Source organism: Mobula hypostoma, chromosome 10 (assembly GCF_963921235.1).
Source record: "Mobula hypostoma chromosome 10, sMobHyp1.1, whole genome shotgun sequence".
Taxonomy (NCBI): Eukaryota; Metazoa; Chordata; class Chondrichthyes; order Myliobatiformes; family Myliobatidae; genus Mobula; species Mobula hypostoma.
Window position 1 is genome coordinate 95,248,757 of NC_086106.1, and position 17,668 is coordinate 95,266,424.

General features: G+C 41.3%; 1 protein-coding gene across 4 annotated transcripts in view; it reads right to left on the minus strand.

The window, feature by feature from the left end:
- Positions 1-17,668, minus strand: part of LOC134353050 (synaptotagmin-like protein 2) — a 118,364-nt gene that overhangs the window by 74,143 nt on the left and 26,553 nt on the right. The gene's annotated exons all lie outside the window — the stretch shown is intronic.

A 17,668-nucleotide genomic window follows, 5' to 3' on the forward strand; every position in this document is an offset into this window, starting at 1 on the left:
TTTCCAGCCCTTGGTCTTTAGGTCTGTGGGCCACAGCTGTTCCTACACAGAGCCCAGTACATTTTAAAAGAAATGAGCTCCACATTCCTGCCATCATATATTCCAGTCCTCCTACTTTAAATCTATACTTTTTGGTTTTAACCCTTCTGCTCAGAGTAACAGGTCTTTTCTATCCAAGACCCTCATGTTATCTATGGATATCAATCACGACCACCCTCAACTTTATTAGTTCTTAATAAAACAACCCCAGACTATCCCGTCTTGCCTTGTAAGGAAATTTTTCTGTACTGGCAACATCAAATCTACATCTTCTCTGTGAACTAACTCAAGCTGAATACAGCTTTTCTACTCTTCTTTCAGTGAAGCCTATTTGAAATATAGAAACATAGAAAACCTACAGCACAATACAGTCCCTTCAGCCCACAATGCTCTGCCGAACATGTACTTACTTTAGAAATTACCTCAGGTTACCCATAGCCCTCTATTTTTCTGAGCTCCCTATAATTGTCCAAGAGTCTCTTAAAAGACCCTATCGTATCCGCTTCCACCACCGTCGCCGGCAGCCCAGTCCACGCACTCACCACTCGCTGCGTAAAAAACTTACCCCAACATCTCCTCTGCACCTACTTCCAAGCACTCTAAAACCGTGTCCTCTCGTGTTAGCCATTTCAGCCCTGGGAAAAATCCTCTGACTATCCACACGAACAAGGTCTCTCATCATCTTATACACCTCTATCAGGTCACCTCTCATCCTCCGTCACTCCAAGGAGAAAAGGCCGAGTTCACTCAACCTATTCTCATAAGGCATGCTCCCCAATCCAGGCAACATCCTTGTAAATCTCCCCTGCACCCAATCTATAGTTTCCACATCCTTTCTGTAGTGAGGTGACCAGAACTGAGCGCAGTACTCCAAGTAGGGTCTGACCAGGGTTCCATATAGCTGTAACATTATTTCTCAGCTCTTGATCTCAATCCCACGGTTGATGAAGGTCAATGCACCATATGCCTTCTTAACCACAGAGTCTACCTGCTCAGCAGCTTTGGGTGTCCTATGGACTCGGACCCCAAGATCCCTCTGATCCTCCACACTGAGAGTCTTACCATTAATACTATATTCTGCCATCATATTTGACCTACCAAAATGAACCACCTCACCCTTATCTGGGTTGACCTCCATCTGCCACTTCTCAGCCCAGTTTTGCATCCAATCGATGTCCCACTGTAACCTATGACAGCCCTCCACACTATCCACAACACCCTCAACCTTTGTGTCATCAGCAAATTTACTAACCCATCCCTCCACTTCCTCATCCAGGTCACTTAGCTGAGAGGCTAGTGTAGGGGGCAAGGCTTTGGGCTCCTGGATCACTGGGGCCTCTTCTGGGGGAGGTATGACCTGTACAAAAAGGATAGATACACTTGAACCCAAAGGGGTCCAATATCCTAGCAGGCAGGTTTAATAGAGCTGTTAGGGAGGGGTTAAATTAATTTGGCAGGGGATGGGAACAAGAGTGATAGGGCTGAGGAAGGAGAAAACAGAAATAAATCATGGATAGCGTGCAATAGAGATGATAGAAAGGACAGGCAGGAGATGAGGTAAAATCACAGCCAGTGGGATGAGTTACAGGGCAATAGAGGTATGGTGCAGTTAAAACAGAAAGCAACAAATACTGGACTGAAAATGTTATATTTGAATGCACACAGCATAAGAAATAAAATGGACGATCTTGAAATTCAGCTGTAGATTAGCAAGTATGACGTTGTGGCCATCTCTGAAACTTGGCTAAAGGATGGCTGCCATTGGGAGCTGAATGTTCAAGGATATATGGTGTATCGGAAACGTAGGTTAGTAGGCAGAGGGGGTGGTGTGGCCCTGTGTATAGGAAATAATATTAAATCATTAGAAAGTGATGACATAGGATTGGAAGGTGTAGGGTCTCTATGGGTTGAGATAAGAAATGGCAAGAGTAAAAGACCCTAATGGCAGTTGTATACAGGCCTCCAATCAGCAGCTGGTATGTGGATTACAAATTACAGCAGGAGATTAGAGTAAAGCACGTCAGAAGTGCAATGTCATGATAATCATTGGGGATTTTAACATGAAAGTGGATTGGGAAAACCAGGCCTGTACTAGACCTCAAGATAGAGAATGTGTAGAATGTCTAAGGGATGACTTTTTAGAACAGCTTGCTGTTGAACCCACTAGGGGATCGGCTGTGTTGGATTGGGTGTTGTGAAATGATCCAGAGGTGATAAGAGAGCTTAACTTTAAGGAACCTTTGGAGAATAGTGATCACAATATGATTGAGTTCACTTTGAAATTTGAGAAGGAGAAGCTAAATTCTATTGTGTTAGTATTTCAGTGAAATAAAGGAAATTACAATGGCATGAGAGGGGAACTGGCCAAGGTTGACTGGAAAAAGACACTAGCAGGAAGGACAGCAGAGCAGCAATGGCTGGAGTTTCTGCGAAAAATGAGGGAAGTGCCAAACAGATATATTCCAAATAAGAAGAAATTTTTGAATGGAAGAAGGACACTACCATGGCTGACAATTGAAGTCAGAGCCAAAGTACAAACAAAAAAGAGGGCATACAAGGAAATCAAAGCTAGTAGGAAGATAGAGGATCGGGAAGCTTTTAAAAACTTTCAGAAGGAAAAGATGAATTATTAAAGGAAGCTGGCAACTAATATCAAAGAAGATAAAGGGTAAAACAGAGTTGAGGGTAGATAGAGGACCAATAGAAAATGATGCTGGAGATATTGTAATGGAAGACGCAGAGATGGCAGAGGAACTGACTATGTATTTTGCATCAGTCTTCACAATGGAAGACATCTGCAGTATCCTGGACATTCAAGAGTGTCAGGGAAGTGAAGTATGTGCAGTGAAAATTACGACTGAGAAGGTGCTCAGGAAGTTTACTGGTCTGAGGGTGAATAAATCTCCTGGACCTGACGGAATGCACCCTCAGGTTCTGAAGAAAGTAGCTGGAGAGATTGAGAAGGCATTAACAATGATCTTTCAAAAATCGATAAATTCTCGCATTGCAAATGTTATTCTGCTATTTAAGAAGGGTGGGAGGCAGCAGAAAGGAAACGATAGACCTATTAGCCTGACATCAGTGGTTGGAAAGTTGTTGGAATCAATTGTTAGGGATGAGATTACAGAGTACCTGGAGGCACAAGACAAGATAAACCAAAGCTGGCATGGTTTCCTGAAAGGAAAATCCTGCCTGACTAACCTAGTGCAATTTTTTGAGGAAATTACAAGCAGGGTAGACAAAGGAAATGCAGTAGTTGTGGTGTACTTGGATTTTCAGAAAGCCTTTGACAAGGTGCCGCACATGAGGCTGCTTACTTAGCAAGATAAGAGCCCATGGAATTACAGGGGAGTTACTAGCATGAGTGGAGCATTGGCTGGTCAGCAGAAAACAGGGAGTGGGAATAAAGGGATCCTATTCTGGCTGGCTGCCGGTTACCTGTGGAGTTCCACAGGGGTCAGTGTTGGGACTGCTGCTTTTTATGATGTATGTCAATGATTTGGACTATGGTATTAATGGATTTGTGGCTATATTTGCGGATGATACAAAGATAGGTGGAGGAGCAGGTAGTGTTGAGGAAACAGAGAACCTGCAGAGAGAATTAGATAGTTTAGGGGAATGTGCAAATGAAATACAATGTTGGAAAGTGTATGGTCATGCACTTTAGTGGAAGAAATAAATGGGCAGACTATTATTTAAATGGGGAGAGAATTCAAAATGCAGAGATGCAAAGGGACTTGGGAGTCCTTGCGCAGGATACCCTAAAGGTTAACCTCCAGGTTGAGTCGGTGGTGAAGAAGGTGAATGCAATGTTGGCATTCGTTTCTAGAAGTACGGAATATAAGAACAGGGATGTGATGTTGAGGCTCTATAAGGCACTCGTGAGACCACACTTGGAGTATTGTGTGCAGTTTTGGGTTCCTTATTTTAGAACAGATACACTGACATTGGAGAGGGTTCACAGAAGATTCACGAGAATGATTCCAGGAATGAAAGGGTTATCTTATGAGGAACATCCGGCAGCTCTTGGGCTGTATTCCCTGGAGTTCAGGAGAATGAGGGGGGATCTCATAGAAAGATTCTGAATGTTAAAAGGCCTGAACAGATTAGATATGGCAAAGTTATTTCCTATGATAGGGGAGTCTAGGACAAGAGGGAACAACAGGATTGAAGGATGTCCATTTAGAACAGAGATGTAGAGAAATTACTTTAGTCAGAGGGTGGTAAATCTGTGGAATTTGTTGCCGTGAGTGGCTGTGGAGGCCAAGTCACTGGGTGCATTTAAGGCAGAGATAGATAGGTTCTTGATTAGCCGGGCATCAGAGGGTATGGGGAGAAGGCAGGGGAGTGGGGATGACTGGAAGAATTGAATAAGCCCACGATTGAATGGTGCAGCAGACTTGATGGGCCGAATGGCCTACTTCTGCTCCAATATCTTATGGTCTTATTTATAAAAATATGAAGAGAAGGGGTCCCAGAACAGATTCCGGAGGCACACAACTGGTCACCGACCTCCATGCAGAATATGACCCATCTACAACCACCAGTTTGCAGGCCTTATATGTTGAATATACATTTTGAAATATATATTTCTTCAAAATGGATTATCCATTGCTAGAATGAGATTCCTGTTCGAATCCCAGAGGTGAGTGAGAATTGAAAAATTGATGAAATATTTCTTCCCTCTTCTAACTTTTCTACTGATTTTATAAATTAAAAAGTACAGGAAAAAATCTGACTGTAATGCAGCTTGGTCCTTGCTTCACTTGGAGAAGTCTTTCATACCATACCTGCTTTTTCTAAACCAATACTAACTTTCACTTTAATGTTACGTAAGAAATGAATCAGCAACAAAAATTCCAAGAAAAGTGCCACATAATCACAGTCAACAGCCAACATGACTCCACACCCAGCAATAATTTGAATTTTAAAAATTAAAAGAAAATCTCTTCTCCCATGTGATGTTAAATCACAAGGAGTCATTTCAGTTTACAAGCACAGATACTAAACCTAAGGAAGTACAGATGTAGTTACTCTTAAATTCAGAAAAAAATTTACACTGCATATAAAACAGTGCTCTGGTAATGTGCCTCTATCATGTACACACTTCCCTCATAACAATTTCTCGGATCAGGCTGCTCCAAGTGCAAAGTCCAAACAACATGACTATATTGGCAACACATGGAGATCTAATTGTTTTCACATCTTCTGATTTCACAGCTTGTAATGGTTTGGCAATTTTAACAGGGAAGAGAAATTGTTCAAAAGCTTGTTGGGAGAGTGCACTGTAAACTGGCTGTTGTTATCACCTCCCACAGATTTGGTCCCACTGTGGAACGAAATGTGAGAGGCTAATACAACTGACAGGCAGTGATCCCACATATACTTGGCCCAAGGAGCAGAGGCAAATTACTCCCCGAGGATATTTTGTTTTATTCAAAACTGGAATTTAAGGGAAGGCTAATATTTAGTCACAATGTGAAGACATCCCTTTATGCAAATTCTACCTGCACCCCCTTCAGAACATCTGCAAAGGCAATAGTCCCACATTCCCAGCAGGTCAGGCAGTATCTATGGAAAGGAATAAAGAGTCAACGTTTCAAGCTGGGATCCTTCATCAGGACTCTGCAGAACATCTTGTATTTAGACCTACGTCCCTTTTAAGGTGCCCAGCCAAAAGAAAATTCAGAATCCCCTGGACTAAATTGACTAGAGGAGAATGAGATTTATTGTACTTGGGAATACAACTTACTGCAGCAAAGCCATGATATGCTTGCAGTCACATCACGAGTTATTTTTCTCCCTCAGAAGAGTGCGTTCTACTCCTGCCCTATTCCGCTGCAGGTGCTGGGTCAGTGGAACACGAAGGATCTGTTCAGAGTTTAATTTTGTGGAACGGCATGTCTTAAGCCAATATCAGACACAAGGTACACATTTCTGAGGCACTTTGCTGCTCTTGATGACATGCAGAACCCACCATTTATATACAGAGTACAGCCAGGAAATGGGGAATCATAGGTCGGCTCTCCTGTAAAGCATAATGGAAATATTGTAGGATATTCTCAGCCATGCACCATACAGAGTTAGTTGTAATCTTTCAAGTAAAGCTTGGCAGAGTTGTTGGCTCAAACTCCTTTCTGCAGAGAGGTCTACTGAATTTCCCTGAAATTTAATGCATTTTATAACTAAATACTTGAGTAGTTTGTAACATGGATGTTGAGTGTTGCCAATCAGCAAGTAGATTAGTAAATATACACTCAGTGGCCACTTTATTAGGAGGTACTGTACCTAATAAAGTGACCACAGGGTATGTTCATGGTCTTCTGCTGCTACAGCCCATCCACTTCAAAGTTCAACATTTTGTGCATTCAGAGATACTCTGCTGCACAGTACTGTTGTAATAATGTGTGGTTACTTGAGTCACTGTCATGTTCTCATCAGTTTGAACCAGTCTGGCTATTCTCCTCTGACCTCTCATTAGCAAGGTATTTCTGCCCACAAAACTGCCACTCAGGAGGTGTTTTTTTTTTTGGTTTATCACACCATTCTCTGTAAACTCTAGAGATCATTGTGTATGAAAATCCCAGGATAGTGGTTTCTGAGATACTCAAGCCACCCTGTCTGGCACCAAAAATCATCCCACAGCCAAAATCACTTGCATCACATTTCTTCCCCATTCTGATGTTTGATCTGAACCTCTTGTCCATGCTTACATGCTTTTATGCATTAAGTTGCTGCCACATGATTGGCTGATTAGATGTTTGCATTGATATATATAGATATATAATGGAGGTTCCATTCTATAAAGTACTGTATGTGACTGAAAGGTTAGCAGCTCAAACATGAGTACACTAATACACAGCACGCACACGAACAGAAGTTGTGTCAAAGATACTCCCCCAGCAACCAGGTAGAAGGCACCACGAAACATGAGCATGGTAAGCAAAATAATTTGATTTTAAAGTTCATAACAGTCATGTTTTAGAGGGAGCAGATACTGAGTAGCAAGAGCCAATAGTGCTGATGATGGAAGAAATATATTCTTCCATCATCAGGAGGGAGGAGGAGAAGATGGCGGCACAACGCAGCGCGCGCGACAACTCCACTGAATGATATTTGTTATGTGTCAAGTAGGGTACCGTGCAAAGTCCGATTTGATGGAGACAGACGTGAGAGTACGGAGGAACATCTGGAGAAACTTCTGAAATGCCTGCTTCACTGTCGCTGCTACTGTGTGGTCCAGAAACACTGGAGGAGAAGGCCCTGAATCCTCGGCTTTGCTTGTTTCAGCAGCCAGGGCGAGGTCGAAAGCGCTCGGCAGAGGATGGTGCTCGGGAGGCTGTATCAGAGGGGCTGGTGGGAGGCTCGAAGTTTTCGGACGGACGGACTCAGCGTCAGCTGTGGTTGAGTGCTTTCAATGCATCGGCAGTTGTCGGTGCCTGGAGGTTTATGGCAGGGAGTTTCTCCCTTTTGCCGCCTGCTATTGCGGACTCGGGAGTCAATCGGGGACTTTGAGACTTTTTTTTACCGTGCTCATACTCTGCTCTTTATCAAATTATGGTATTGCTTTGCACTGCTATAACTACATGTTATAATTATGTGGTTCTGTCAGTGTTAGTCTTTGGTTTGTCCTGTTTTTCTGCGATGTCACTCTGGAGGAACATTGTATAATTTCTTAATGCATGCATGCATTTCTAAATGACAATAAACGAGCACTGCGCGTTCTCATAATCTAAATATATTTTGAAATTATTTTTGAAGGTGGGGAGAAAAGGGAGAAATTTTAGGGAAAGAGATCTGGAGATTAGACTGGAAAAGGTGAATGAGTGGATAATAAAGGGCAGGCAAGGGGTATGGGAATAGTTTATAAACAAGGACACGATGTTTTAATTCGGCACTTTGAAAATTAATGAGCCAGTGGAGGGTGAGAACTCAGAGGTTATGAAAGAGTGAAGTGGGACTGGTGTGTAAGGTGAAGCTGGGAAGTCCAACCAGATCAGCAGTGGGGGAGCTAAATACTTGAGCTGGTGTAAGGGCTTCAATGGGATGATAAAGGTGAGGTTGCAAATGGGAAATGTTTCATAGCTGTAACACTTAAAGAGGGAGAAAATGTGCAATACTTAGAACAATTAAGACTAAGGCACTGAGTTCCACAATTTTTCAACTTAAAAATTAATAACTCCCTTTTATACCCAAAGATGTTTCCTCCCAGCTTCAAGCACTTATTTCAGACTTATGGGATTCACTGACAATGGCGGGTATGGAGTGTAAAACCTATCTGCGGAAACTCAAATTGTGGTTACTAGGCTACCATTTGTTCATTATTTTATACTTCCAGGCACATGCCCCTATGCCATGCAATCTGATTAAAACCTTCAAATCAACTATCACTGTTAGCATTTTTTAAAATGTACAGTGCAAAAGTCTTCAGTGTGTGTGTATATATATATATATAGCTAAGGTGCCTAAGACTTTTACATAGTAGTGTAGCAATTTTATGCATTGCACTGTACAGCTGCCCACCCAAAAAAAAATCACATTTCATGACATATGTGAGTTATGATAAACCTGATTCTGATACGGGTTTTTATTTGTGAACTGAGAGTGGAAAGTGGGTAGGGAGAGGTGAGTCATGGTTAGGAAAAGGGGAGGGAGCGGGAAGCACCAGAGAGACATTCTGTAATGATTAAACCAATTGTTTGGAATCAAATTAGCTTGCCTGCTGTCTCAGGGCTGGATATGACTGCGTGCACGCCACACCGGCCCGTGGTACTCCTTCTCTGTCACCTGGCCCAAACCCCTCCAGAGGCACTCCACCCTCACCGTATCCAACATCCTTTGCTCCTGCCAGATTTACAAACTCGCTCTCCGCTCTGCATCGACAAATACAGTACTGTGCAAAAGACATAGAAACCCCAGCTACACATGTGCCAAAGATTTTCACACAGTACTGTGCATAATATAAAATAACTAATATTCAAACCTCTAACCAAAGTACTTGGACCAAAGAAGTATTATCACACCCTTGTTTAGCGTGAGGATGGGAGCTCTGGAGTGAAAGTTAAAGGAGATGATCAGATGTTTTGCCAATGCTGTGTTGTGGTTGACAGGTGAGGAGGACTCATCTAGCCTCAATGAAGGTTAGGGCAGATGGAACCATCAGCTAATATTTCAGTTGTAATGAGTGAAGAACTGACCACATTTTAAAGAATATGAATCACAAGATATAGATTTGCCCAAAACTATTTCAAAAAGACATGTGCAATTATTTTCCAAAAGTAGTTCCAAAAGAGTGGGCATGAGATAGGAGTGTATTAACTTGAATTTGTGGTAATATCACACATCTGTTCTTTATATTGCTGCCTCTCTGACCTTCTATAAGCTCTCCCAGAAGAAACACATCCTCAAGGCATTCAAGCAAATTTGTCAAATGTGATTTCATTTTTATAAAACCATGTTGACTAGATTTGATTACATTCAGCTTTCCTGAAGAATTAGTTATTTCCTCTCTGATTTATGCTAGCATCCTGACAATGATAGATGTTAAACTAAGTGACCCATAATTTTGCGCCTTCTGTCCCCTTTTGAACAATAAACTCACATTGGCTGTTTTCCAAAGTTCTGGTATGATCCTGGTCTTCCTAAATTTTTAAAATTTTCAACCAATGGGTCACTCTCTGAGCAGCTATTTCTTTAGATTGCTTGGATTCAAGCTGTCATGTCCTGTCTGCCTTTAACACCATAACTTTCACTGATATGTTATCGCTTGTGATTGGATTAACAAGTTCCTCCCTGTTACATGAAATTAGGTAATTTCTTATCTTAGTCCTTCACGGTGAAGACTGATGCAAAAACAACTGATTTAATGCATCTCCCATTACTTTGGTTTCTGTTATTAATTCACCAGTCTGATTCTTATAAGTCCCACACCTACCTTCATCGCCTTCTTCCTATTTATATATCCTTAAAACTTACACTGTTTGTTTTGCTATCACAGGCGTTTTCTCTTAGTATTATTTTCCCCCTTCTTTTGAGCTTTTGGTCTTTCCTTGCTGGATATTACAAAAATTCTAGGTCCCCTCTCTCCAACATTACCTCTTGCCAACTCGTAGCCCTACTTTTCAATACAGCATTGAGGGCATTTTCAAAAGCTGGTATGTCAATAGGGGGGCTTCCATAAATAAGGACCCTCACCATCCAGGACTTGCCCACTTCTCATTACTACCATCAGAGAGGAGGTTCTGGTGCCTGAAGGTGCATCAGCAACATTTTAGGAAAAGCTTCTTACCCTTTGCCATCAGATTTCTGAATGGTCCATGAACCCATGAAAACTACCTCACTATTTTAATTTCTGATTTTGACTATTTATATTTTTATTGTAACTTAGTAATTTTTATGTATTGCACTCTGCTGCTGCAAAGCAACAGATTTCATGACATACTGGACATCAGTGATAGGAAATCTGATTCTGATAGCTTTATCTATGACCTCCTTTGTTACCTACAAAAGTACACCTCTTTCCCATGGAATCCCTCTTTCTACCCAAGATAAATTCCCACTGAGTATATCTCTGAGAATATACTCAGGGATGGAGGTAACCATCTGCATTCTTAACTCCCATCAAAACTTCACTATTGAAAAAGTCTATGAGCAAAAGGAGTGTAGAAAGTTCATCACAATACAGAGTTGGCTGTAACACATGCTGGAACCAAAATGCCAGCCACCACTCACTCTTCCTTATGCATGAAGAATGCCTGGTTAAATGCAGGACCGGAAAGAACCACAGAATATAGAATGATCATAAAATCACAGAATAGTTATAGCACAGAATGAGACCATTTATCCCATTATATCAGTAACATGGCCTTGAACAGACTATTTGATCAATGGTGTTGTGCTGACCTTGATGCCAATTTATGTTAATTGTCCTCCTGCCTGTCATCCATCCCCCTCCATATTCATGTATCTAAACACCTCTTAATCTCCACCAAACTGCTACTCCTGGAAATCTATTCCAGGCACCTACTGTACTTTCTGCATAAAATAACTTGCCTCTCACATCACTTTTAAATGTACCCAGCACGCGACCCCCCCACCCCGCCCACCATAAAAACATGTCCTCTGGTGTTTGATATTTCTACCCCAGGGAAAAGATTCTGGCTCCCCTATCTAAAACTCTCATAATTTGTGATGGATATACACTTTTAGGCCAGTTGCCCCCTGGCTTTTTGCTAATCCTGCTTTCTAAACGTAGCAGCTGCCACTTGTAAGAGCAAACAGTTATAAGTAAACTTCCAACTAATATTGCATTGATTAGTTTCTGGTTGTAAACAAGTCAGTCTTCAGTTCTTAAAATGTAAATGGAAAGCAGTAATCAGTTTGAAGTTAAAACAAAGTATTAGTATTATCTACAGGGCAGCTTTGCAGCCACTCTGTCTGTAGAAGCTTACTGCACCTGCTTTATTGCTGCTCAGAGGTGTAGCATAAGACAATGGATTGTTTTATTTGGCTTGTTTCAAACAAACAAGTTGACCTTAAATTGCCTTGTTTAAGAAAGTTTGCATATCAGATGGATAATATCGCTTAGGATATCAAATAACTGATCTACTAATGTTGGAAGTTTTATGTACTCAGAGAAGTTAGCTTTACATCATTAATTAAGATCTATGTCTCTAAGATGCTTTTAGACTGTTTGTGTTAAAAGGACATCTGAGGAAATATCTTGTGCCTGTGAAATCACCTAAGAGGGAGATGAAAAAGGGTACAGAACAATTCAGACATTGGGAATGAGCTAAAGAACCCCAAGAAATGTGGAAAAACCATGGGGTGAATTAGAGACTGAAACTGGTTTTAATTTCTTTGGTGGATGATTTGTTCATCTGCAACTTGTATGGTATGTCTTTTTAGTTTATTGGAATTGAACCTGTATTTTGGAAATCCATTTTGTTTCATATTTTAGAAATTGTTTGTAATTTGGAAATGTTTAAGACAGAAATCTTTGTGAGTTGTAAATGTGTTTTAAGAATGTTGTTCAGATTTAAATGTGCATCACTGATAATAAATTAACTGTGTTTTAAACTACTTTGTTAGCTGGAAGTATCTTTTCCTTGGTAGGGAGAGGGGACCTGCCACTTGAATAATGGGTATTGACAGCTAAACTCGCTGTGGAGAATAAACAGGGAAGTGAACTAGTCTGTGAAGATTGGGTAGTTACAGCCTAGTCTCCCTTTACTGAGAGTACTTGTGGCTATTTATATTCAATAGGGCTTAAGGTCTTCACTTGAGTTTAGAACTTCATGGTCAGCAAAGCTAATAGCATCACAAATTTTAAAAACCTTTGTCAGTTCTCCCCTCAGCATTGAAGACTGGAACCAATCATTATAATAGGGTTATGGAGAAATTTCAGAAAGAACCCTTCCTTATAATTCCTACCTTCTGGTCCAGGCAGAACCCAGGTAAACCCCCTCTGCAGCTTGAAGTCTGTACTAGCTCTCTACCAGAACACCTTTAAGTTCCAGTCCCCAACCTTTCCTTCCTATAGTCTTGCAGATTTTTTTCTTCACTGTGTTATCTGATTCCCTCTTTAAAGCCATGATGGAACCTGCTTCACCATATCTGTAAGCAGTGCATTCCAAATTTCAACCACATGCTGTATACCCAATTTCCCTCGGGATCAATAAAGTGTGACTATGACTACTATGACTATGACTATGAAAGGAATTCACTCTCATGTCTCTCTTAATTCTCTTCCCTTTTATTTTATTCTTGTGACCACTAGATCTTGCCCCTCCATCAAAATAAAACATTAAATTGAAACTCAGCAAAATTTAACACTGTATCCTTTAAAGTAAAGATATGAAAGTTGTGGAAAATCTACCTTCAAAATGAAATTCATGAGTAGCGAATCAGATTATGACCAGTAACACACTGAAGACTAGAACCAATCATTATAACAGGATTATGGTGAAATTTAATAAATGCGGGGCCCAAGTAGTATGAAACCAAATTATTTAATATGTAAAAGCAGAAATTAGAATTCTGGATTATAGGCCAATTAATGTAGTTAGGAACTCAGAACAAAACTAAATTTCTGCAGTTAAAAACTGAAACTTCATATTTGGATAATGACTGAATTGATAAGCCTAATCTACACCAGTATTCCTGTATGGTACAATATACTATCAAATTCTAGTATACACGTTACCTTTCTGAAGGCTTCCAAATGCAAAAAGTCTGTCTTCTTCAATCTTTAAAATACTGTCCTATTTTATGATTCTCTAAGTGAGGTAAAATTAAAGAAAGTCTAATATTAAAGAAATCTAGACTTTTCATCTCAAGTATTATCAAAAGATGGATCATTTTCATTTGGAGTACCATCTAACCACATGATCTATTAAACCTACAGGATTGTGCATTCCAAAAGGGAAGCATATGTGAAATAAATCTTCACATATTTTAAATTTTGCTCTGTTGGACATAATCGCATACAGAAGACCATATATGTAAAGTGCACTGAATTTCTGGAGGTTTGAGAAGGGTTCACCGAGTAATGCTGATAAACACTGTAGCTTCATTTTTGTAAGAGTTTGCATAAACAAATACAGTACTTTGGATAAACTAAGTTGCTGAATACTTTGGATAAACTAAGCATGCAACTCTTGGTATGCAGTGCCTAAGGATCTGGAAAATTGCCTGGAAAGTAGTTTTAAGGTCCAAACACCTTCAGCTCAGCTCAGGCTCTAGGAATTGACATGTTGTCCAGCAACACAACAAAGCATCAGTGTGCTAATCTGCAAGCTTTGTGGATTTCTCCAGTAATTCCGCCCAGCCAGAGCCTTACAACATGTTAGAAGTCTAAATGCAAACGTGAACAATTAACACAGTTGCAGTTCAGCAACATCTCGGATTGCAGGGAGAAAGGGGCTAGAAATTCTATTGCATAATGCAATGTTTATGCTAACCACACAATGATATTTTAATATTTAGTAACACACACCGAATACTGGAGGAGCTTAACAAGTTATGGACGGGAATAAAGTCGACACTTTAGGCCTTTTCATTAGGACTTGGTCTGAAACATTGACTATTTATTCTCCTCTATAGACGCTGCCTGACCTGTTGAGTTCCTCCAATATTTAGTGTGTGTTGCTCAAGATTTCCAACATCTTCAGAATCTTTTGTGTTATTAATATTTAGTGACTTCCAAGGAACAGTAGCAAAACAAATTAACACATGATAGCACCTGGACCCACGCAGCAGTGCCCAAAGGGATAGGCAAATGAGACCCAAATACACTTTCACAAAGAACAGAAGACTTGCTTTAACAGGCTGGCAAGTCCAGTTCTTAGAGAATTCATGCATGTCTTTTCTTGTTTGCTCGTTACCCTCTCTGTCCTTCGCAATACTCTACCTGTAGAACCTTGGATCCTCAGTATTCCTGCCTCACAGTACCCAATACTTCCCAACAGTTCATTGCACCTCCTGCTCAAAGGGTCTCAAGAACTCTAGCCCCACCAGAGTGAAGACCGACCCCTCCCAATGCTAGGTTTCTCTTCACTGTGACTTATTCCTCTGAAACTGAACTCCCCAGGTTCCTTCAATATTGGAATCCTCTGGAGAAATGATCTTTAAATTTCTAAGACCTGCTCTTTTCTATATGTTGCTTTTGGCTTCATGTTTTTGACAAGCAAAGGGCCTTGTGTACAACAAGTTTTGGTATCCCCCTATACGTCAAACAATCTAACCCACCTTTCCTGGGGTAATTTCAACCAAACTTCAATACTAAACTCATATTAACAGACCAATTGCAATTTGATCCCACTGAATCCCCTAAGGTGAGTTATCCTAGTTTTTTGTGAACTTTCTTCTCACTCATAGAAAATACCAATTACAGAATCTTAAAATATGTCAGCAGAGAAGGCAATTTAGCTGACAATAGCTGTTAGAAGAACTAAACAAGCGGAAAACATTAATCATTTCCAGACATCCCACCCTGCAAAAACTCATTTCAGGGAGGTAGCACCACCACCCCACCCCCCCCCCAATCATTATTTTTGACCCCTATTAGGCAGGGGTACACTTTAGTGTAGTCTGGGGTGAAGTATGTTTTATATTTTCTTTTTTTGGAACACTCTGCCATGGCGCTGCAGGACACTAATATATGTCTCACTCACTCAAAAAAAATCGATTTCCGGGATATTGTATATAATTTGCGGGCATCAGTGAGCCGCTATCAATATGCAGGAGACCCCCGGAACTTCCAGGAGAGGTGGGATGTCTGCATTTCTGTGACCTCCTCCCTCACTACCATTTTGGGCCCCAAACAGTGCTTACAGGCGAGGAACAACAGGAATTCTGCAGATGCTAGAAATTCAAGCAACACACATCAAAGTTGCTGGTGAACGCAGCAGGCCAGGCAGCATCTCTAGGAAGAGGTACAGTTGACGTTTCAGGCCGAGACCCTTCGTCAGGATTAACTAAAGGAAGAGTTAGTAAGAGATTTGAAAGTGGGGGGGGAGGGGGATATCCAAAATGATAGGAGAAGACAGGAGGGGGAGGGATGGAGCCAAGAGCTGGACGGGTGATTGGCAAAGGGGATATCAGAGGATCATGGAACAGGAGGTCTGGGGAGAAAGACAAGCGGGGGGAACCCAGAGGATGGACAAGGGGTATAGTCAGAGGGACAGAGGGAGAAAAAGGAGAGAGAGAGAAAGAATGTGTGTACATAAATAAATAACGGATGGGGTACAAGGGGGTGGGGCATTAGTGGAAGTTAGAGAAGTCAATGTTCATGCCATCAGGTTGGAGGCTACCCAGACGGAATATAAGGTGTTGTTCCTCCAACCTGAGTGTGGCTTCATCTTTACAGTAGAGGAGGCCGTGGATAGATATGTCAGAATGGGAATGGGATGTGGAATTAAAATGTGTGGCCACTGGGAGATCCTGCTTTCTCTGACGGACAGAGCGTAAGTGTTCAGCAAAGCGGTCTCCCAGTCTGCGTCAGGTCTTGCCAATATATAAAAGGCCACATCGAGAGCACCGGACGCAGTATATCACCCCAGCCGACTCACAGGTGAAGTGTCGCCTCACCTGGAAGGACTGTCTGGGGCCCTGAATGGTGGAAAGGGAGGAAGTGTAAGGGCATGTGTAGCACTTGTTCCGCTTACAAGGATAAGTGCCAGGAGGGAGATCAGTGGGGAGGGATGGGGGAGATGAATGGACAAGGGAGTCGCGTAGGGAGCGATCCCTGCGGAAAGCAGAGGGGGGGGAGGGAAAGATGTGCTTAGTGGTGGGATCCCGTTGGAGGTGGCAGAAGTGACGGAGAATAATATGTTGGACCCGGAGGCTGGTGGGGTGGTAGGTGAGGACCAGGGGAACCCTATTCTTAGTGGGGTGGTGGGAGGATGGAGTGAGATGCTTACAGGCAAGGACTGTTTATGAACCCATCAGAGTCATTTAATATATCCAATGATCCTGGTGCTCCTTCCCCCTTGCCCCACCTTTTATTCAGCTTCTTCCCTCTTCCATTCCATTCCTGATGAAGGGTCTTGGCCCAAAGCCTCAACTGGTCATTTCCTCCATTGATGTTGCCCGGCTTTCTGAGTTCCTCCAGCATTTTTGTATTGAACCATTTCCCCAATCTTTCCTCACAGCCTTACACCTTCACTCTCTACAAGCATTTAGAACATTCAAAGTGGATAACGAATTTGCTTCCTCCATCCTTTTGGGCAGTGTTCCTCATGGTATAAAATATTTTCCCCTCACAAATCTTCTGTTTTGTTACACAGTTATCTTAATTCTGTGTCTTCTGGTTATTGATAACCCAGCCAGTGGAAAGAATTTCTTCAGAACCTTTCATGAATCTAAACAACTCTATAAAATATCCTCTTAACCTCTGCATGGAGAACATCCCCAAATGTGTTGATTTTTCAACCACATTACTATTATAGCAAACTTCCTCTGCTCTTTGTCAAGAACAGACCTGCTTCCTGGTGCACAGAACTGAATACATATTTCAATAAGACCCTCGTCAGTCTTTTATGAAAGTTCAGCCCAAATTTTAGTTTTGAGCAACATAGCCAAAGGAAGGCAAAGATCTCATTTACTTTTTTTTAAAAAAAAGGAATGGCTTTTTCCAGCTTGTTCTGTTATTACTAAAGATAAGTGTAGATACAGCCCTAGATATCACTCCCCTCTGAATCACTTTTAAATTATTTCATTGAGTGCACATTGCCTTTCTTCCACGTCCTACCGCTTCTCTGCCCACATAAACAGCTACATACCTACCATTTCACCAATCTACGCTGTACAGAAGTCTGTCACCAATCCCAGGTGCCACTCCATTGCCCTTCACAAATTATATCCAAATGTGACCATTGTCCCCTAATACCATGGATTTAATTTTGATAAATGGGTGATATGATACAGTACATACCAACCTTTGAAAGTCCTAATGTACACCATTCATACAATGTCCTCAATACCCAGTTCCTTTCCTGCGTGGTACTGTTAAAGTCTAAACTGATTAGTGTGCAACTCCATTCTTTCACTAATGATCAAAATACTCCCATCCATTAATCCAGTACAATCATGATTACAGATCTGTTTAACAAACATCAAATCACCTTCA